Source organism: Natator depressus, chromosome 6 (genome assembly GCF_965152275.1).
Source record: "Natator depressus isolate rNatDep1 chromosome 6, rNatDep2.hap1, whole genome shotgun sequence".
NCBI lineage: Eukaryota > Metazoa > Chordata > Testudines > Cheloniidae > Natator > Natator depressus.
This window is the reverse complement of record NC_134239.1, coordinates 108,714,879-108,738,708: the sequence shown is the minus strand read 5'-3', so window position 1 is coordinate 108,738,708 and position 23,830 is coordinate 108,714,879. Positions and strand designations below refer to the sequence as shown.

Below are 23,830 nucleotides of genomic sequence, written 5' to 3'. Positions count from 1 at the left end.
AGACCCTCAAAACTGAATGAAGCCCTCTCACAAAATTAAAAACAACCAGTTCTTTTTTTTAATATTAGAAAAATAAAACCAGCAGGCATTCAACCTGGCTAGGCATTTTGAATCATTATCAGATACTCACCAAGTACTGGTCTCTGGAGGAATTGAACAGAGAGCTATAGGGAACATATATGACAGTCATCTTTGCAGTATGAAGCAAGTAGCTACCAACCACCTAAGAAGGGAAAAAGAAAAGGAGTACTAGTGGCACCTTAGAGACTAACCAATTTATTTGAGCATAAGCTTTCGTGAGCTACAGCTCACTTCATTGGATGCATTCAGTGGAAAATACAGTGAGGAGATTTATATGCACACAGAACATGAAAAAATGGGTGCTATCATACACACTGTAAGGAGAGTGATCACTTAAGATGAGCTATTACCAGCAAGAGAGCGGGGGGGGGGGGCGGGGGAGAAAACCTTTTGTAGTGATAATCAAGGTGGGCCATTTCCGGCAGTTAACAGGAACGTCCGAGGAGCAGTGGGGGGTGGGAGGGGGAAATAAACAAGGGGAAATGGATTTACTTTGTGTAATGACACATCCACTCTCAGTCTCTATTCAAGCCTAAGTTAATTGTATCCAGTTTGCAAATTAATTCCAATTCAGCAGTCTCTCATTGGAGTCTGTTTTTGAAGTATTTTTGTTGTAATATTGCAAGGTCTAGTAAGATATAGTGATTAGCATGAGGCCTGGCAAGGCCTGGCAAGTAGCATAATTATTTGATGTAGGGTTGCAGGGTTTATAGGAGCTTTAGCAATACATATGTTGTGATAAACACATGACCACAAAAGAACAGTTTGAGTTTAAACTAATGGATTTCTAGGGGTTTTTTGGTACATGTAACCATGGAGAAACCACATGTACATATAGAAACTACTGGAAAATGAAGTGACACAAATAGCTGTTTCCATGATTGGAACTATAGACTGGGTAAAACAGGCATGGGGGGCAACCTTGTTTTAGAGTTATTGCTAACCACAGGATCTTGAATGCATAGGGATTCATATGCTAAATAAGAAACTCCAGAAGGCATCTGTTACAGACCAGCAAATCAAACCAGACAACACAACGAGTTACTCCTTAAGCACCTATCTGTAATGTGTGGGAAGAAAGATTGTGTTATTGGGGGCTTCAATTTGGGAGACATATGCTGGTGGTCCTGTGCATCCAAGTAGTAAAATATATTTATAATTTTTAGAAACTCGAGAGGGTAATCTTCTAACACAAACGGTATCGTACCAACATGAGGTAATTATTTTGGACCTCATTGTGACAGATAAAGATGAATTAATCACTGAACTGGAAGTTGGTGGTTGTCCTGGGATCATGACCTGATTACATTCAATAGTGCAAACACAGGTCATTCCCAAACAGTGCTTCCAAAGGGCTAATTGCCAAAACGGAGGAGAATTCTGCACAATTGATTAGGAGGATGTCAATCTGTTTAGGTTATCAAAAAGAGGATTGAGAGGTGGCTTCTTTACAGTGCATAAGAAACGTCACAAGGAGAAAATTCTGGGTACTAAAGGGCTCTTTAATCCAGAAGAGAAAGACAAGAACAAATGGCTGGAAGCTGAAGCGAGACAAATTAAAACTGGAAATAAGACACAATTTTTAACAGTGAGGGAGATTAACCACTGCAAGAACCTATCAGGGAAGTGGTGAATTTTCCATCTGTTGATGTCTTTGAACTAAGATGGAATGCCTTTGCCAAACACTGTCACTGGACTCAATGCCAGTTTAACTGGGTAAATGTAATAGTCTGTTATACAAGAGATCAGATTACACATCTAACGGTCCCTTCTGGCCGTAGCAATTTATGAATCTATGAAAAATTGCTTACTTTTTTCCAGTGTTCCCAATTATTGAATAATCTAATCCACAGAGGCAGATTTACTCCTATCATTGCCTCTGAGGTCAGAAAACGCTTGGAATAAAAGAACATCTTTTTTCAACCATCTTGGAGTGAATTCAAGGACTTGGTATATGTTTCTTTCAGGTAGAATGTAGTTTCCAGTGAGAATGCCACCTGAAACTCAATGAAATAATCAGAAATGCAAGTTTAATTAAACTCCGTTTGGCCTTATTGATTATCAGTCATGGTGGGTAATACAGATTCATACAAACTACTGAAAAAACTAAGCAAAGAAGAATGAGGCTGAAAGTAGCACCACTGGTCACAGGGAAATATAATTAATCAGAATAGAACACAATTCTCTCTGTTTCACATCGCCATGCTTTAACAACTTCATTTTCTTTGGATCCAAGGCTAGGAAACACTTATAGGTGCACCTCACATAATTATCTGCCAGGGGGTGGAGGGGCACCGTTTTTCTTCATTTTTAAAAAAACTTGATTTATTCCATATCTGAAGCCATTAGGTCACAGGTGACATGTTTGGAATGCCTACTGCACAAGCATTAATATAATAAAAGAATATAAGAATGGCCATACTGGGTCAGAACAATGGTCCATTCAACCCAGCATCCTGTCCTCTGACAGTGGCCAGTGGCAGGTGCTTCAGAGGGAATGAACAGGACTAGACAAGTATTGAGTGATCTATCCTGTTGTGCAGTTCCAGCTTCTGGTCGTTGGAGATTTAGGGACACCCAACACATGGGGTTGTGTCCCTGCCCATCTTGATAATAGTCCTTGATGGACCTATCCTCCATGAACTTATCTAGTTCTTTCCTGAATCCAGTTATACTGTTGGCCTTCATAACAAACCCTGAAAACGAGTTCCACACATAGACTGTGCGTTGTGTGAAGAAGTACTTCTTTATGTTGGTTTTAAGCCAAAGTTCTGATTTTCAAAGATGCTAGTAATCAGCTGTGCACCCCTAATTTGAGTGTACAAGCACCATGATTGTATGTATGAATCAGGCATTTTCAAATACAAAAGGCCAGTTAGACACAACTATATGCACATGTCAAAATATCATTTTTGCTTTTTAGTTAATTTTACACATGTGCAGGTGGTTGCAAATATTCCTCTGTTGACAAGGCCTAACAAAATATCCTACTTCAGGCACTGAATTCAGGTATCTACTATCTTTCTAACTCCTGAGTGTTCTATTGCTTGTGTAGCCCCTAGCACTGGAATGGTCTGAGAACCTCTATTTATATCAGTCCTAAACTTGTGAGTTGCCTGCTTGAAATAAGAGAGACTGAATGGGTCTGAGCGTGCCACAGGGTGCTGTAATCACGCTCTCTGCCAGCTTTCACAGATACCAGAAAATTGCTTTCTTATGTGAGATGAGTAAATATGTTTGGATAAAATAAGTGTCAGCCCAAGCTATTACCTGACACATGAACCAAACTGAATTCAAATCTTTTAGTACCTGAAAAATGGTTACCTTTTGCTTTAAATTAGAATTCTAACATACCTGCGGTTCTTGGTTTGAGGCTGTACAGGAAGCAGAAATACTGTAGTGTTGAAAGAAGAGTTGTTCTTTTCATTTTTAGAAAAACACCCCAAATCAGAAAGTACGAACAAGTTGCATCCCCAGCCCGACAAATTCAGATAAGTTAAGAAAAGCTTCTGGAAAGCATCTAGATTTAATCTGGATGATTCTACAAACCAGACCCAAATACTTTGGTATTCACCTCTTATTCCATATGACTCATGGTAATGATTTGCATCTGTATGAAATTTCATCCCAAAGGCTCCCAAAGTGTTTGTAAACCAGGGCAAAATGTTGCAAAATGCCCTCTTTATGAATCCTTCGCCAAATGATGGAATGCTGCCACCATGAAGGTGAAACAGAGCAGCTGTTTAATAGCAACCTGCAACAAAAACACTATAAGAGTACAATACAGGAAGTAAATCATATCCTGAAGTTAATGTTTCAATAAGGAATTCAGGACCAAGCCTCATGCAGCTGCATAGTGATAAAAATAACTGCCAGGTGCAAGACCTGGAGATGCATTGTGTTGGTGCCAGATTTACAAAGGTATTTAGGAACCGAAAGATGTAGGTTGGAGCCTATTGGGATTTACAAAAATGCCCAAGTCAGTTAAGCACCTAATTTGCTTAGATGGTTTTGTAAATCCTATTAGGCACCAACTTGCATCTTTAGGCACTTAATACCTTTGTAAATATGGCCCTTCGTTCTCCAAAAGGCCTTATGTATGCACAGCTTGGGACTAAAGTTTTCAGAAGCAGCTAAGGGTATGAATGTCTTCACTCTTGGGTGATCAGCACCTACGTCTGAGCAATGACAATGCAATCGGACCCGGAATTAGTTTAGCCCTGTTTCTCTAAACACTTCATCGACAGTTCTAGCTTTAATTAAGTCTTTTCCGTTATCATTTTGCCTCATGGCTATTTCACCTCTTTAAAACATCACTTCTCTGTTTATTCTTTGTTATAGATGGAGACAGCTTCCCAGTCATTATTATGCTTTAACATACAAGTCACAACCTGGAAGAATCAGTGAGTTGAATATTGGCCTTTTCAAGAGTTCCGACAACCACTGCTGTCAAACATGTAGAATTCTGTCTCACATTCTGCTCTTCTGTTCTTGTCATGCACTAGTTCCAATCCACTGACCTTTCCTGCACAGTAAAAGTCTGCCAACATATGGAAGACATTGTATAACTACATAGTGTCAAATATTATTAGATGTGTCCATGGTCTGTTGAAAGACAAGTTATTGCTTTCTCAAGTACATTTTTTAGATCCACATAGAAATAAAAACACTTCTAGGGATTATATTGACTGGTAGCTTAATTCAGCCAAACTTTAGGAATATATTTAAAGAGGGTACGACTTCTTTTAAAGGAAGTACAATATATTTAAAGTGGATCGCTGACCTTTAGTCTCTGACCTGATCTTGGAAGGTCCATATGTGAAAATAAATGTCAATCTATATGTTATAAATTAAACTGCTTAAGAAATGCTATAATATAAGCAGGGAAACAGAAATATAATAAGTAAATAAAATAGGTTTGCCATAAGCTTAATTAAGGTCTAGTAAGATATAATGATTAGCATGAGGCCTAGCAAGGCCTGGCAAGTAGCATAATTATTTGATGTAGGGTTGCAAGGTTTATAGGAGCTTTAGCAATACATATGTTGTGATAAACACATGACCACAAAAGAACAGTTTGAGTTTAAACTAATGGATTTCTAGGGGTTTTTTGGTACATGTAACCATGGAGAAACCACATGTACATATAGAAACTACTGGGAAATGAAGTGACACAAATAGCTGTATGCTAGCAAGCTGGAAACCTAATTATGGTTCCCCGGAATACCACACATGGGACCTAAATCAAATATGGTCCGGAGGTGTGTAGGGATGTAAGGGAAAAAAGTTATAAAAGATTGTCAGACCAACCCTTAGCTGGGACATGAGGGGTGACAGAAAAGAGGAAGCCTCATTACCCTCAAATCCACTTATTTCAGAGTGGCAGCCGTGTTAGTCTGTATCAGTCAAAAAGAACAAGGAGGACTTGTGGCACCTTAGAGACTAACATATTTATTTGGGCATAAGCTTTCGTGGGCTAAAACCCACTTTATCAGATGCATGCAGTGGAAAATACAGTAGGAAGATATACATACACAGAGAACATGAAAAATGGGTTTTGCCATACCAACTCTAATGAGACCAATCAATTAAGGTGGCCTATTATCAGCAGGAGAAAGAAAAAAAACACGTTTGTAATGATAATCAGGATGGCCCATTTCCAACAGTTGACAAGAAGGTGTGAGTAACAGTAGAGGAAAAAAATTAGCATGGGGAAATAGTTTTTATTTTATATAATGACCCATCCACTCCCAGTCTTTATTCAAGCCTAATTTAATGGTGTCCCGTTTTCAAATTAATTCCAATTCTGCAGTTTCTCATTGGAGTCTGTTTCTGAAGTTTTTTTTTTGGTTGGAGAATTGCGACTTTTAGATCTGAAATTGAGTGACCAGTGTTCTCCAACTGGTTTTTGACTGTTATAATTCTTGATGTCTGATTTGTGTCCATTTATTCTTTTGCGTAGAGATTGTCCGGTTTGGCCAATGTACATGGCAGAGGGGCATTGTTGGCACTTATGCTGCTCTCAACTTAGTCTTCTCTTCATCTTTATTTCTAATGGTCTACATAAGGTTGTATATCAGCCCTGGGAGGTGTTTTGTTATATGTATCTGTTTTTGTATTTTTACACTTATGCCTGGATTTATGTGGATTTTAAGTAAAGTCTTCATGTTTCTATTTGTGTGATACACCAATCTTACTGAATAATAATCTTACATAGCCACCTCGGTTAAAAAAAAAGTTATTAGTAACTTGTGCAACCTAAACTTATCAAAAGCTGCAGGGCACATACATTACAGCTCATACGAGCATCACATTCACTTCAGAATTTTAAGTCTGAGATTTTCTAAAAGCAATCAAGGCAGTTAGCCATCCAACTTCCATTGACTTTTAATAGCAGTTGTGCACCTCTCTATTTGGGAATCCCAGCCTTTAATGAGTCCTCAGAAGAAAGCACTGGAAGTTTTCTAATGTGAAGTTATGGTTTATTTTTTTCTTATGACATGACTGACTTGAAAGACATCTAGAAAAAAACAATGATACGCTCTTGTGCAGTCACATGCAATTTAGCAAAATTACCTAGATGGTTTCCATTTCCAAAAAACTAAAAGATTAATCAATTTACAACTTCATTGTCCATGAACTCCTGCACTGGAAACTTGATCTCAAGTGTATTACTGAGTAGTGTTGTGATAGGTTTGTTACAAGAGTGGAGGCAGAGTTAAACAAGCGATTAGTGTCCACTGTTGTACTCATACGCTGAATATTCTGACTGGAGCTGCATATTTTGCCATCGGTATGTTCTGAATTAATTAGGGTGACAGAACGTGTGAAAAAATACTTGGACGGTTTCATTGCAAACCGTTAATGAAAAGTCTACAAATACTGCCAGGTTTTTTAGGTGTCCTCTTGGGCTATAGACTGTCAAAGGTTTGATGAGCACATTCCAGGTTCTGAATGATGACAGGCCACCTACAGTTGATGCCATAAATCTAAAGTGAATTCTCTCTCTCTCTCTCTCTGACAATAGCTAGCAAACATATTGTGTGAAGCTAAGATTGTGACCAAAGAGCTTAATACAGAAATTCCAAATACTAGATCAAATCAATACAGTTATTAGCAGTATCAAACACCAACACTGGAAATATAAAAAATATGTCTAAGCTGTAAGGACCCAACACAAACAGTGATGAGAAATTCTGCTCTCAGTTACCCAGGTGTAAATTTGGAGTAACTCAACTGACTTCAGTGAAGATACTTTGGGTTCAATCAGTGTAACTAATAACAGAATTTGTCCTGATATATCCATAGTTAGCACTCTAGACTAAAATCAAATGTACGTGTAGTCCTTGACAGTTTCAGAGAACACCTACCTGCTGTCAGAATGACATTTACAACAAACATTTCCTTTTTTTTTATTAGTAAGCGGAGGCTGGAAGTCAGTAATCACATTAATTCCACAGAAGAACATTATTTGATTAGTATCTAACATACATATAATTCATACTGAAACATGGACAGTTTACCACAGAGACATTAAGCAACATGAAAAATCTCACATGTGCTGTCTCTGCTCTATGCTGAAGGTCCACGTGCAAGACAAAATCTCAAACGTTAACATCCTTGAAAGACCAAAACCGACTAGCATCAAGGCAATGATCATCAAAGCTTAGCTTAGCTGAACAGGTCATGTTATCAGAATGGGTGATAATAGACTCCTGAAAAAAGGGTTTCTATGACAAATTAGAACTCGGAAAGTGCAGGAGGAGCAGAATACAAAATGCTTGACATCCTTAAGCAGAATTTCACCTCATGCTGCAATATCAATAACTTTGAACACACAGCCACAGACAGATCTGAATAGAAAGCAGCTATCAATAAAGATTATAAACACTTAAAGGAAGACAGCCATGAAAACTTGATCTAAAAAAGGGCCAAGCCTCATGCCAAGTCTTTAGTGGGAGCCTGCACGTTCCTGTGTGATATCTGTAGTGGAATGTTAAATTGTATTATACTGCTCAAACACTAGGTGGCATTGTATATAAAATACCTTATTTAAACTAACCTCAGCCATAGCTGGCAGAGCATTAAACTTATTAAAAGATCTTATGATGAACGCCTCTGGTGTGTATAAGCAAGCTGTGACCAGTCCATATTGGGTACAGAAAGAACATGACATGGTGGCATCAGTGGGATTAAGAACAGAGACAGAAGAAAAGTACTGTAGCAACAAAGGCTGCAAACAGAAGGAACAAAGCAACAAAGATTGCAGGATCTCATCAACATACTACTCTTCAATGCCCTACAAAACTTCAGCTTTGACAAACATTCAGACTGGACAGATTAGAAGCAAGATTTTGCAAGATTTTGCATTGCTACCAAGTTCCATAAGGAAACTGATGATATACAGGTATATTTTTTAATTTATGCCATAGGAAGCAAGCAGAGCATGTTTTTTAATCCTTTTACTTTTACTGAAGACAGTCACAAAGATGATTCTGAAAGGCTTCAGACTTTATACCTCAGAGAAATGGGGTTTATAAAAGAGCATGTTTTCACAAGAGAATTCAAGTACCAGGAGAAAATGTTGAATGTTTTATGAGAGCTCTGTACACTTTGGATGAAAACTGCGATTCTGGGAATGCAAAACATAAAAATATCAGAGACAGGTTGGCTATTGGGTTAACAGATAAAAACCTTTCACAGCTGCTACAATTGAAGAGAGATTGAACCCTATTCCAGCTATTCCCAAGCTGTGGTTTGCGATCCCAAGTGGGGTCACATCATCAGCAGATGGGGTTTTAGCGATCCATAGTATGCAGAAGATGCCATTTTGATCCGCAGAGTGTGATGTTGTGGCATTCTGTGCCTGATAGCAGCATCCTAGAACCCCCATTTTCACCACTGTCATATAATTATGATATGTTTTGTACAAAGTATGCCTTGTGAGGTATCATTTTAAAAATCTTGATCTGTTGAATATTAATATCCTGTTGGATCGTATGTGCTATCATTTTATGGGAAGTTACGAAGTTTTGCTATGTGTGTGTTACTGAAATATGTTGTGAGGCTGGGAACACCCACAACCAGCCTTTCAGATGCAACAATGGAGAAGCCAGACAGTGTGGATGGTCCATTAGGGGAATCCATACTACCAAGGACTGTCACATGATCTGTGTACAATGAAGGCTTCTCAGGGGGAGCATGTAGACAATGGACACTGTTTGATTCACATCATAGCGAAAGTTCTTTTCAGCAAGCTGGAGGAACCTATAAATAAGGGCAAGTGACATCATCATTTGGCTTCACTTCCCCTCACAACTCAACACCTGGAGACATGTCGGTAGAACAAAGACTGAGTTGGTCCCAGGCTGAAGGGGATTTCCACCTGTGTATGGAAAATCTGTGACTCGCTTGTATTGTCTATCAGGGTAAGACACAGCTTGATTCAAATCCTTTCTAGTTCTTAGAACTCAGATTGCAATTTTACTTTTTATTTCTTGGGTAACGAACTTTGATCTGTACACTTACTACTTAAAATCACTTACAATCTATCTTTCTGTAGTTAATAAATCTGTTTTATATTTTACCTAAAACAGTGTGTTTTGCTTGAAGTGCTTGGGGAATTTGCTCAGTGTACAAAAACTGGTGTACATCCACTTTCCTTTATAGAAGTGGTGGATTGGGTAATAAATTTACACTGCTCAGGCTTCTGATCAGGGCAGGATGGTACAGGCCTGGGGACCTAGGCTGGGGGAACTGGCTGAAACCTCTCTATTTTAGGTTCATGAGGGGCTAGGAGAAGCATTCATGTAATTCAGCTGGGTGTGTCCCTGACTGTGGATGTCTGTCTAAGTGCATAACCTGGAGGGGTTTGCAACTTGCCACAACATCTCAGTGTGAGAGGGAGCCAAAGTTGATAAGACAGAGGGCTCAGCGGTACCTCAGTTTCAGGTTGCATGCCAGGGAACCCATCTCAGACATATGATGCATGCTAGGTCATGCTGTGTGGAGGACACTATTTTTCTCTTCAAAATGTCATCCTCCATGCTGTCTGGGTTCCCAGGGGGAAATAACTTGACAAACTTGAAAAATCTGAAACTAGCTTAGAAACTGTAAATAGACACTTGAGTGTTAAAAGTTATCATAAAACCCCTGAGACAAGGAGATAGAACTCCCAGGCTAAGCGAGACAAATTTCAGCCTACATGACAAGGTGTGGAAAAAGTCATACCCCAAGAGCTGGTGCATGTCCAGCCAGAGGCACACAGTGTGACAATTGCACAAAATATGGGCATTTTGCAGCTGTTTGTCACATCAAAGTGATCAGGGAGTTGACTCATATTGCAGACAATCAAGAGCCATTGTTTCTGGGATTTATCACTTGTGATGATATAGAGTCTGCGTGGAAAGTGAAACTGAGTATTTATGGCAAGACTCTTACCTTTAAAATTGACTCAGGATCTGACATCACAGTCATCTCAGAAGGGACTTGTAATCACCTTCAGCCCCTCCCAAACTTGACACAGCTCTGACCACCTTTGGAGGTCTTCTGAACTTCATGGGCCAATTCACTACAGAAACAACTTACAAAGATAAAAACTCTGCATTCAGAGAACCACAAGACAACAGCCTTTTCAGCCTCAGTTTAGCAGTCATGGTGGGCCTAGAGAGAAAGGTGGAAGAACTCATAGGAAGATTTGGTGACACTGGACTTTTGAAAGGAGATCCAGTACAAATCAACTTAAGAGACAATGCTGAACCATACAGTGTACAAACACCTCTACCAGAAAGACCTTCGAAGAGACTAGCTGCAGATGTATGCATATTCAGATGACATCATTTCCTGGTCATTGAGGACTATTTTTTTCAGGTATAAAGAAATAACATACTTGGAAGACATAACGTTTCAATGTTATCAAGAAATTAAAGTGCGTTCATGCTCAATCCAGTGTGCCAGACAGACAACAGACCTCAATTCACTACAGAAGAATTTAAGTAATTCCAAACAAAATATTATTTTGATCATATTACTAGCAGCCCACAATACCCACAAGCAAATGGAGAGGTGGAGAGAGCTGTACAGACAGCCAAGAAAATCCTATAGCAGGAAACCCCTTTCCTTTCTCTTCTGATTTACAGATCAACACCAATAGCAGCTACTGGATATAGTCCCGCACAGCTCCTGATGGGAAGGCAACTCAGAACTGAAACTTTGGAAAAGAATCTACTCCAAAGTGGCCAGACATGATGAGAATAGCCGAATTGGATAAAAAGACAAAAAGAGCGGTTGTAAAAGTGTTCATAAAATGACACTCAGAGAACTATCAGGACTAGAACCGGGTGACCATGTTCATGTCAAATTGGATGGAGTAAAAGAATGAATAACTCTAGCTGTCATAAAGAAAAGAACTCAGCGATGTGATCCAGAAGACTGACAGTGGAGAGTTCAACAGAAATTGTCAACATCTACAGTTTGTTCCTCAGAAAGAACAATCAACACAGCAAACTCTACAGATGCCAGATGCAGAACAAGATGACAGACAAGAATTACAAACCAACCACAGCCAGTTGCTGCAACTGATGGACAGCCAGATGACGAAGCTGTTAAACGTTTGGGTCGTGTAATTAGAAAACCAGTATGTTTCAAAGACACTTAGACTGATACATACTGAATTTCAAAAACAGCGTGATAGTATAAATATTGTAAATGGTAGGAATGTAGAACTTACAGGGGGAGTTTTAACAGAATGCTAACCTGTCTTATACAGTATTTCAATCCTCTTACCAGATTTATGCTGAGTTAAAAGAGGGTGGGTACAACACTGCACAGGCAGCTCAGAGACATTATATTTCCCTTCTGTAGTGACACCTCCAGAAGCATTAATGGGCTCTGGAAGGTGAGGTAGTCAGCAGAGCTGGTTAGGATTTTTTTACCAAAATGTTTTTTTTTTTACCCAAAAAATATATTTTTCATTTAAATCTAAATCTTTCAGAAGATGTGTGGATTTCAATTAAATGTTGGTTAAAAAAAAAAAAGCATTTTGACTGTCAAAATTTTGATATTTTCAGAACATTTGATTTTTATTTCAAAATTAATTTTTGAAAGACATTCATTTTGAAAAAGTTTAAGAAGGTTGAAATCAGAATGAAAAGTTTTGATTGGCTCCAAATGAATGTATTTATTAATTATTTTCATTTTGGTGGAAATTCCAAAATGTTTTGAATTTGTTGCATTTCAGAATGGAACACGTTTCAAAATAGTGGATTTTCCTGCCTAATGGAAAATCCAGTTCTTGCCCAGATGTAGTAGCCAGCCCATTTCTGCAGGAGGAAGAATTACTGTGAGGAAGTTCTTTGAGGATGAGGGATAGAACTGACTTACTAATATACCAGAATAGTTTAATTTACAAAATGTTTGTCATTTATGCAACTACAGATGCTCCATGGGTAGTCAAATAATTTAAATCAAAGAAATAACCTTCCAAGGAAATTATTAGGAATTTTCTGTCAGCTGGTAAATGATTTGTCAACAGTACTTTTGTTATTTGACCAGCTCTACTGAGGAGAAATGAAGATATACGGGATTCTGGGTATCACACCATTAACTCAGCACTCCTTGGTGTACTTGACTGAACATGAAATGTTTCAGAGTTTGGCGTTCTATCCTCCTGAGGGGTTCACACACCACTAAGCAAGCATAAAAACTGACTTTAGTGGGGCTGGAGGCAAATCTTTAGCTGTGGAATTCACATGGTCCTGTATGCAACATGCAAAACTGGCTCCCAAAAAGCTTTTGGCTACATCACATCTTACATTAAAGTTCATTCTATATTAGTGCTTTCAATTTACTTGTTCAAAAACCTTTACAGAAAAAAAATCACAAATGAAACCCATTTTCAATGCCTATTCAGGGACTGACAAAAACTAGGCCTTTTAGTAAAGGTGGAGCAGGATCACACGCAATACGATGGGGCTATATTGGGGAAGGCTCAATGCAGGTTACCACCTTAGCTATGTGCTCCCTTCTAAGAAGGTATTTTCTTCATTCAAACTTTAGTTAAACTGTGTTCTCCATTTATTGTATCACTTTATGGGTCTCGCAATGCTAACTGTGAGGTACAGGAAAGCAGTATCACATGGCTTTACAGTTGCTATCATTATCGTTTATTACATATATTGAATGCAGACAGTGTAGTTGCTGCTGTAAAAAGCAACCAGTAACACAGTTCCTCCTTTCCTGAGTAGGAGACATTGAATCCCCCTACACTAGGGCAATTCTCCTGGGACCAGCCAACCTGACTTTAGGGCAACCCCAACACAAAAATGTGCTTAAAATAGCATAACTGGGCACCCAAGGCCAGACTTTTTAATGTATTTAGGTGCCTAGTGTGAGTTTAAAAAACACCTGTTTCTAACTCGATGATTACCAGGGGTGAAATTTTGGCCCCATTGAAGTATGTGACAAAACTCCTATTGATTGCAATAGGGTCTGAATTACATCCCTGAAGAGAAGTGAATTCTTGATCTGTAATAGTCAAGGCAGAATTACCCAAAGGTTGAGTTCTATAATTGCACTATTGAGCATTTTCAGCATCTAATTCAGAATCAGGATGTAGATGAACCCCTGCAGCCAAAATGACCCATTCAATTTCTCATTAATAAGAAGGGTTATATAGCAGCAAACCTTTACGTCTTATTCTTTCTGCTGTTTCTAGTGATTCCTTTACCATCTTTTCAGGCTATGGCAAAAGGAGTTCTAAAATTCTTGGGAAAAAGAAAAGGAGTACTTGGCACCTTAGAGATTAACCAATCTCACGAAAGCTTATGCTCAAATAAATTGGTTAGTCTCTAAGGTGCCACAAGTACTCCTTTTCTTTTTGCGAATACAGACTAACACGGCTGTTACTCTGAAACCTAAAATTCTTGGGTTGGCCAGGAATTCCCGAGGATAATAAAGCACTGTACAAAATCTACAAATAAGTGCCCTACGCAGTCTTATTTCCTATTCATCAAATTTCACAATTCAGTCCTAACAGAGTTATACCTTATGTTAGAGGGAATCATAATTGCATGACTTCTCACTGTAGAAATGCCATACTTTAATTCTGACTGCATATTTTAATGAAATGTTATTTTCTTATGTGTTGTACAATAATAAAGAGATAAAGAAAACCAAGCCAGGAATAAACCCAATGGGTTATTCCCGCAGTTAAATTTAATGACAGCATTTGTCCACAGTTGTTATAGTTACGTGTATCATGTTTATTAATTCAAAATTTTACAATTTTAGCCTGTTTTTATTTTTGCTCTAATTTTAGATCTGAATCAACACATTGAGCTATGAAAGACTATGTATCAAATAAATTGATTTTAGCTGTAAATCTTAATCATAATATTCACTGGAAGTACAGTAGGCAGTTTAAGTTAGAATGATACCAGTCTACTGAAAAAGCATTGGAGACAAAAATAGAAGAAAAAGAAATCTTCTATAATTTCATCCTTGTGAACACTGTGGGTTTTGTGTTATTAAAATTCAATTAATTTTATATTTTACAGGGAAAGATGCAAGTTTGTAACAATTGATGTTAGACATGTCTCTGCCAACTGGACCATGTTTAATAATGCAAATACACGCCCTACCCCAGCAATGAACTCCTTGCACCCTCACAGAGCCCCACTGAAGTCATTGGAATCCGTGGAAGGACCTTAATTATAGGTGCATCTGGTAACAAACCTGTTTTTAGATTGCCTCACTCTTTCCATAACAAGAAGATTCTTGGGAGCTTTTTTCTGACATGCCTTCACACCTCCATTGTTTGCAGCAGGCCTCCGATATTCAGCATAGGGAATCCCCCTTTGACCCATGAAATGCCATTCAGCTTTAGCCAAGGTATAAAGTATTTCCCATCTCTCACTTGAGTTCCTCAGGAAAATGTTAGCAGCCTGTTGAAAATCACTGTATGTTCCAAGGCAATGCAATGCAAACCCAAGCCAGCAGCATCATTACTACATACTGCATTGGGAACACCAGGTTGCTGCTGGAGTAGAGGGAGCTAGTGTCCACACTCCTGTATCATACAGATTCAGGATAAGTCTGTGTACACTTGGAGTAAGGGGTGTGACTCCCAGTTTGAGCAGATATACTTGTGTTAGCTCTCATTCAGTCAGTGGTGCTGGAACGGGGAGGGGAGGCTGGACTTCCCTCCTTTTGAAAGTGGATGGGCCTGGCCTGTCTACTTTTCGCCATGGCGGACCCTGCCCCCTTCCCCTCCTCTTCCCCCCGAGGCCTCACCCCTCAGCCAAGCCAGCAGCTAGTGGAACCTGGCCAGCGAGCCTGTGCGTTTGTGGGAGTTGCACGGACCCCCCCATGCCCGGAGTGGCAGGGGGCTGAAAGCAGCCCCCTGCCTGTGTCCCCAGCCCCCGGGCTGCCTGCCCACCCAGCCCAGGGCAGGCGGAGGTGCAGGGTCCACGCCAGCTTCCCACAGCTGCCTGCATGGCTCTTACTCCAATCCAACCCAGCTCCAGCCAAGACATGGAGTCTTGGAGCCACAGCCTAGCCATACGTGAGGGGGGGTATAATTTTTGTGAAAATTTTCAGGAACTCTCTGTTTTGACCTAAAGCAGAACTGGGTTGGTTTTTTTCCCTCTTTTTTTTCCCCTCTTTTTTTTTTTTTTAAGTCTTTAAAAATTTGGCAGGATGGGAAAACCATTTCCCATCCAGCTCTCAAGGCAAGTCCCATTATCCCCATTTTATAGCTGGGGAAATGGAGGCACAGAGAAATGAAGTGACTTGCCCAAGGAGACACAGAAGGCTAGCAGCAGAAGTGAGAATAGAACCCAGGCCTTGTACATCCCAGCTCAGTGGATCACACACACTCTCAATTAACTTAAAATATAGACAAAGAACTATTCAATCATTTTGAACAATGAATACATTTGAAAAATGCTATCCATGGACATCGTCAAAATTCATTGACTAAATGGTCTGGATAACTTGTAGCAATCAGCTATGCTTATGTATCTGAATTCAATGAGAGCCGCAGCGGCACAGGAGGTAGCAGACAGAGCTGTAAGCAGGGGACTTTGAGTAGGAGTTTGACAGGGGAGTTTGTCTTGCAGTGCTCGTTTGGGGTTTGTTTTTGCTGTGGGTGGTGGTGTTTTGGTGTGGTTTGTGTTTCCCAGATTAACAGGATTTAGGTAGGAAGGCTATGACAGATACAGAGGCAACAGTGATAGTGGAAGACACAGTGAAGATGACTGGATGTGGAAGCTGCAGTATGTACATGATCCTGGAGTGAGTACCTGGAAAGAGTTTCATCTGCATGAAGTGCCGCCTGATAGAGCTGATGGAAGAAAAGATCTGAGGATTGGAGATGCAGGTGGAAAGTCTGGTTGAGTTTAGAAGGGGGTTCGAGCAGATTATGGAGCAAAGACATGAGGCGGCTGAAGGGAAAAGCTCAGACTTGCAGATGGAAGCAGGACCGAAGAACTCTGAGGGGAGACTGCTGGGTGAAGAAAATGGACAGTGGAAACATGTGACTAAGAGAACCAGGCAGAGGAAAAGACAGGCTAGTGAAGGAGAAATAGAGCTCAAGAATAGGTTTTCAGAGTTGGAAAATGAAGAAGGGGCTCAGCAGGTGGTCACTGAAGGTGGAAGGGCAAGGAAGAAGAGAAGAGCGGCTAGTCCTAAAGGAAAAGGGGAAGTCAATGGAGACTACACCAAATATGAGCCCCAGGAGGATACAGAATGGGTTGAAGAGGATTAAAAGGGAGAATAGGAATGGAAAGAACTTGCAGCCAGAGGGAACAGGGGATAGACCAGAGAATCACACTGTCACCAGGAAAAGGCAGGTCTACGTGATCGGGGACTCCTTACTGAGAAGAATAGACAGGCCTGTAACCAGAGCTGATCCAGAAAATAGAAGGGTGTGCTGTCTACCAGGTGCTAAGATATGGGATGTGGACCTGAGGTTGAAGAGGATCCTAAAGGGAGTGGGAAAGAATGCACTGATCGTCCTTCATGTGGGAACAAATGATACAGGTAGATTCTCACTGGAACGTATCAGGGGAGACTATGCCAGGCTGGGGAAGACATTTAGGGAAATCGAGGCTCAGGTGACCTTCAGTGGGATTCTGCCTGTTCCTAGAGAAGGGCAAGATTATGACTATCAACAGATGGCTCAGGCAGTGGTGCTATAAGGGAGGCTTTGAGATGTATGGCCACTGGGAGGACAGAGGACAGTTCTCTCGGGATGGACTTCATCTGAGTAGGGAAGGAAATAGACTTCTAGGATGGAGGATAGCACAACTGATTAAGAGAGCTTTAAACTAGGAATCTGGGGGAGATGGTTGGGAGATGTCCAGGTAATCTCCACCCTGGATTTTAACATTGAGAGGGAAGAAAACAAAGTAAGAAAGGATACAGCCATGGGTAAGAGAATGCACATAAGGAGGAAGGGCAGTGTGGATACCAGTCTAATAGGTCATACTGGCTATAGAATGTCCATGCCTAATCGGGTAAAGAATGTGACCGAGGCCAAACAGCAAAAATTAAGATGTTTGTACACCAATGCGAGGAGCCTAGGTAATGAAATGGAGGAACTAGAGCTACTGGTGCAGGAAGTGAAACCAGATATTATAGAGATAACAGAAACATGGTAGAATAGTCGTCATGACTGGACTACAGGTATTGAAGGGTATGTGCTGTTTAGGAAAGACAGAAATAAAGGTAAAGATGGTGGAGTAGCATTGTATATCAACGATGAGGTAGAATGTAAAGAAATAAGAAGCAATGGAATGGATAAGACAGAGTCCATCTGGGCAAAAATCACATTGGGGAAAAAAATTACAAGAGCCTCCCCTGTGATAGTGCTTGGGGTGTGCTATAGACCGCCAGGATCTAATTTGGATATGGATAGAGCCCTCTTTAATGTTTTTAATGAAGTAAATACTAATGGAAACTGCGTGATCATGGGAGACTTTAACTTCTCAGATATAGACTGGAGGACAAGTGCTAGTAATAATAATAGGGCTCAGATTTTCCTAGATGCGATAGCTGATGGATTCCTTCATCAAGTAGTTGCTGAACCGACAAGAGGGGATGCCATTTTAGATTTGGTTTTGGTGAGTAGTGAGGACCTCATAGAAGAAATGGTTGTAGGGGACAACCTTGGTTCAAGTGATCATGAGCTAATTCAGTTCAAACTGAACAGAAGGATAAAAATAAATCTGCGACTAGGGTTTTTGATCTCAAAAGGGCTGACTTTCAAAAATTAAGGAAATTAGTTATTTATTAGATTGGACTGAAGAACTTATGGATCTGAAGTTGGAGGAGGCCTGGAATTACTTCAAGTCAAAGCTGCAGAAGCTATCAGAAGCCTGCATCCCAAGAAAGGGGGAAAAATTTATAGGCAAGAGTTGTAGACCAAGCTGGATGAGCAAGCATCTCAGAGAGGTGATTAAGAAAAAGCAGAAAGCATACAGGGAGTGGAAGATGGGAGAGATCAGCAAGGAAATCTACCTTATTGAGGTCAGAACATGTAGGGATAAAGTGAGAAAGGCTAAAAGTTAAGTGGAGTTGGACCTTGCAAAGAGAATTAAAACCAATAGTAAAAGGTTCTATAGCCATATAAAGAAGAAGAAAACAAAGAAAGAAGAAGTGGGACCGCTAAACACTGAGGATGGAGTGGAGGTTAAAAATAATCTAGGCATGGCCCAATATCTAAATAAATACTTTGCCTCAGTCTTTAATGAGGCTAATGAGGATCTTAGGGATAATGGTAGAATGACAAATGGGAATGAGGATATGGAGGTAGATATTACCATATCTGAGGTAGAAGCAAAACTCGAACAGCTTAATGGGACTAAATCGGGGGGCCCAGATAATCTTCATCCAAGAATATTAAAGGAATTGGCACATGAAATTGCAAGCCCATTAGCAAGAATTTTTAATGAATCTGTAAACTCAGGGGTTATACCATATGACTGGAGAATTGCTAACATAGTTCCTATTTTTAAGAAAGGAAAAAAAGGTGATCTGGGTAACTACAGGCCTGTTAGTTTGACATCTGTAGTATGCAAGGTCTTGGAAAAAAAATTGAAGGAGGAAGTAGTTAAGGACATTGAGGTCAATGGTAAATGGGACAAAATACAACATGGTTTTATAAAAGGTACATCGTGCCAAACCAACCTGATCTCCTTCTTTGAGAAAGTAACAGATTTTTTAGACACAGGAAATGCAGTGGATCTAATTTACCTAGATTTCAGTAAGGCATTTGATACCGGTGCCACATGGGGAATTATTAGGTGATACGGTGCCCCATGGGAAAATTGAAAGGTGGATAAGGAATTGGTTAAAGGGGAGACTACAGCGGGACATACTGAAAGGCGAACTGTCAGGCTGGAGGGAGGTTACCAGTGGAGTTCCACAGGGATTGGTTTGGGGACCAATCTTATTTAATCTTTTTATTACTGACCTCGGCACAAAAAGTGGGAGTGTGCTAATAAAGTTTGCAGATGATACAAAGCTGGGAGGTATTGCCAATTTAGAGAAGGACCGGGATATCATACAGGAGGATCTGGATGACCTTGTAAACTGGAGTAATAGTAATAGGATGAAATTTAATAGTGAGAAGTGTAAGGTCAGGGATTAATAACAAGAATTTTAGTTATAAGCTGTGGACGCATCAATTAGAAGTAACGGAGGAGGAGAAGGACCTTGGAGTATTGGTTGACCACAGGATGACTATGAGCCGCCAATGTGATATGGCCATGAAAAAAGCTAATGCGGTCTTGGGATGCATCAGGTGAGGTATTTCCAGTAGAGATAAGGAGGTATTAGTACCGTTATACAAGGCACTGGTGAGACCTAATCTGGAATACTGTGTGCAGTTCTGGTCTCCCATGTTTAAGAAAGATGAATTCAAACTGGAACAGGTACAGAGAAGGGCTACTAGGATGATCCGAGGAATGGAAAACCTGTCTTATGAAAGGAGACTCAAGGAGCTTGGCTTGTTTAGCCTAACCAAAAGAAGGCTGAGGGGAGATATGATTGCTTTCTATAATTATATCAGAGGGATAAATACCAGAGAGGGAGAGGAATTATTTAAACTCAGTACCAACGTGGACACAAGAACAAATGGATATAAACTGGCCATCAGGAAATTTAGATTTGAAATTAGACGAAGGTTTCTAACCATCAGAGGAGTGAAGTTCTGGAACCTTCCAAGGGAAGCAGTGGGGGCAAAAGACCTATCTGGCTTCAAGATTAAACTCGATAAGTTTATGGAGGAGATGGTATGATCGGATAACATGATTTTGGCAATTAATTGATCTTTAACTATTCATGGTAAATAGGCTGTCAAGGTTCCTTCCCCATTCTGAACTCTAGGGTACAGATGTGGGGACCTGCATGAAAAACCCCCTAAGCTTATTTTTACCAGCTTAGGTTAAAACTTCCCCAAGGTACAAACTATTTTTCCTTTTGACCCTGGACTTTACTGCTGCCACCACCAAGCATCTAACAAATATAACAGGGAAAGAGCCCCACTTGGAGACGTCTTCCCCCAAAATATCCCCCCAAGTCCTACACCCCCTTTCCTGGGGCAGGCTTGATAATAATCCTCGTCAATTGGTACAGGTGAACACAGACCCAAACCCTTGGATCTTAAGGACAATGAAAAAGCAATCAGGTTCTTAAAAGAAGAATTTTAATTGAAGAAAAAGTAAAAGAATCACCTCTGTAAAATCAGGATGGTAAATACCTTACAGGGTAATCAGATTCAAAACATAGAGAATCCCTCTACGCAAAACCTTAAGTTACAAAAAGACACAAAAACAGGAATATACATTCCATTCAGCACAACTTATTTTATCAGCCTTTTAAACAAAACAGAATCTAATGCATATCTAACTAGATTGCTTACTAACTCTTTACAGGAGTTCTGACCTGAATTCCTGCTCTGGTCCCAGCAAAAACCAACACACACACAGACAGAGAACCCTTTGTTTCCCCCCCACCCTCCAGCTTTGAAAGTATCTTGTGTCCTCATTGGTCATTTTGGTCAGGTGCCAGCGAGGTTGTCTTAGCTTCTTAACCCTTTACAGGGAAAGGGTTTTTCCTCTGGTCAGGAGGGATTTAAAGGTGTTTACCCTTCCCTTTATATTTATGACATAGGCCCAATGTCCTGCGATGGGATGTTAGATGGGGTGGGATCTGAGTTACTACAGAGAATTCTTTCCTGGGTATCTGGCTGGTGAATCTTGCCCACATGCTCAGGGTTCAGCTGATCGCCATATTTGGGGTCGGGAAGGAATTTTCCTCCAGGAAAGATTGGAAGAGGCCCTGGAGGTTTTTCGCCTTCCTCTGCAGCATGGGGCATGGGTCACTTGCTGGAGGATTCTCTGCACCTTGAAGTCTTTAAACCATGATTTGAGGACATAGATGAGAGGTTTATTGCAGGAGTGGGTGGGTGAGATTCTGTGGCCTGAATTGTGCAGGAGGTCAGATTAGATGATCATAATGGTCCCTTCTGACCTAAATATCTATGAGTCTCTGAGTACAAGGTACAAGATGAGCCCATTTTGGCATTCTGAACTGGGATTTTAATAGTGAACTAGCAATAGCTGTTTAGCACAGATGTTTCTTTAATTGTGATGCAGCACATTAACAAATTCCACAATCACCATCGGAACACAGTGAATTTCCCATATGTATCACAATTATAGAAACACCTGTGCTATAGAATGGCTAAAATTCTAATCAGAGGACTAGAAAAGAAACTGCAAACCCATATGTTTAGGTGACGTTTCCATGGATACTACTGTCTTCCATCTGCAGTTTGCATACTGAGTTTCAGCAAGTGGCAAAATAAATTCTATCTATCTAGGGTTTTGAATAGCAAGACGGAGACCTTAGATTGGACTTTGTATTCATTCAAGTTGGGGCCAAAGGCAGAGGGTGGAGCAGCAGGATTATATGCCCTGTGTTGCTAAGCAGATGAGTTGCTGCATTTTGTGTCAGGTGGAGCTTTTTTCAGGGTGTGTAGCTTCATTCACAGAAATAATAAGTTGCATCAATGAAGACTGGAGATCATGAATGTGTGGGTCCCTATGACCTGGTTTGAGTACAAAATAATGGGACACAATCTTCTAGCCAGGCACCGATGGAAGTAGGAATGTTTTGCCGCTATGGTTACCTGAGCATCCAATAACATGGGGTCCGCTCATCATCCAGATATTGATTTTGGCAAAGCATTGAGAAAGCCGGGGCATGGTGCAGTTTACATTTGATGTAAAAGAGATTCAGAGATGCACATCATCTGTACACTGCTTGCACTTCACCCCATATTGTCTTCCACTTCAGCCAACAACCTCATATATATGTTGAATGATATGGAGGTGAAGACTGAGCCCGAGGAACTCTTCAGGGAAGGGCCCTAGAGGTGAAGGAACATCTACCACAATGGTACGGTGTATTCAGCAAAAGAAAAGACCTGACCCATTCCTGAATGTTTCCATTCAGGGCTCATGTTTCTTGGAGGTGGGAGAGGAGTATTTGGCAATCAGTGGCATCAGCTGCCACAATGAGGCTCAGCAAGATGAATAGAAAGAAAAGGAGTACTTGTGGCACCTTAGAGACTAACCAATTTATTTGAGCATAAGCTTTCGTGAGCTACAGCTCACTTCATCGGATGCATACTGTGGAAAGTACAGAAGATCTTTTTATACACACAAACCATGAAAAAATGGGTTTTTACCACTACAAAAGGTTTTCTCTCCCTCCACCCCACTCTCCTGCTGGTAATAGCTTATCTAAAGTGATCACTCTCCTTACAATGTGTATGATAATCAAGGTGGGCCATTTCCAGCACAAATCCAGGGTTTAACAAGAACGTCTGGGGGGGGGGTAGGAAAAAACAAGGGGAAATAGGTTACCTTGCGTAATGACTTAGCCACTCCCAGTCTCTATTCAAGCCTAAGTTAATTGTATCCAATTTGCAAATGAATTCCAATTCAGCAGTCTCTCGCTGGAGTCTGGTTTTGAAGTTTTTCTGTTGTAATATCGCAACTTTCATGTCTGTAATTGCGTGACCAGAGAGATTGAAGTGTTCTCCGACTGGTTTATGAATGTTATAATTCTTGACGTCTGATTTGTGTCCATTTATTCTTTTACGTAGAGACTGTCCAGTTTGACCAATGTACATGGCAGAGGGGCATTGCTGGCACATGATGGCATATATCACATTGGTGGATGTGCAAGTGAACGAGCCTCTGATAGTGTGGCTGATGTTATTAGGCCCTGTGATGGTGTCCCCTGAATAGATATGTGGGCACAGTTGGCAACGGGCTTTGTTGCAAGGATAGGTTCCTGGGTTAGTGGTTCTGTTGTGTGGTATGTGATTGCTGGTGAGTATTTGCTTCAGGTTGGGGGGCTGTCTGTAGGCAAGGACTGGCCTGTCTCCCAAGATTTGTGAGAGTGTTGGGTCATCCTTCAGGATAGGTTGTAGATCTTTGATAATGCGTTGGAGGGGTTTTAGTTGCGGGCTGAAGGTGACAGCTAGTGGCGTTCTGTTATTTTCTTTGTTAGGCCTGTCCTGTAGTAGGTGACTTCTGGGAACTCTTCTGGCTCTATCAATCTGTTTCTTCACTTCCGCAGGTGGGTATTGTAGTTGTAAGAATGCTTGATAGAGATCTTGTAGGTGTTTGTCTCTGTCTGAGGGGTTGGAGCAAATGCGGTTGTATCGCAGAGC

General features: G+C 40.5%; 1 long non-coding RNA gene across 4 annotated transcripts in view; it reads left to right on the top strand.

Moving 5' to 3' along the window:
* LOC141989492 (uncharacterized) overlaps positions 1 to 23,830 on the top strand; it is a 192,721-nt gene that overhangs the window by 155,274 nt on the left and 13,617 nt on the right. Inside the window, exons 4-5 of one of the 4 annotated variants that reach the window (XR_012639992.1) lie at positions 4,423 to 4,484; positions 14,637 to 14,805. The exons of 1 other annotated variant lie outside the window; for it this stretch is intronic. This is a non-coding gene — a long non-coding RNA (uncharacterized LOC141989492). The remainder of the gene's footprint in view (positions 1 to 4,422; positions 4,485 to 14,636; positions 14,806 to 23,830) is intronic. 2 more of the 4 variants (XR_012639997.1, XR_012639996.1) reach the window with 2 other exon arrangements.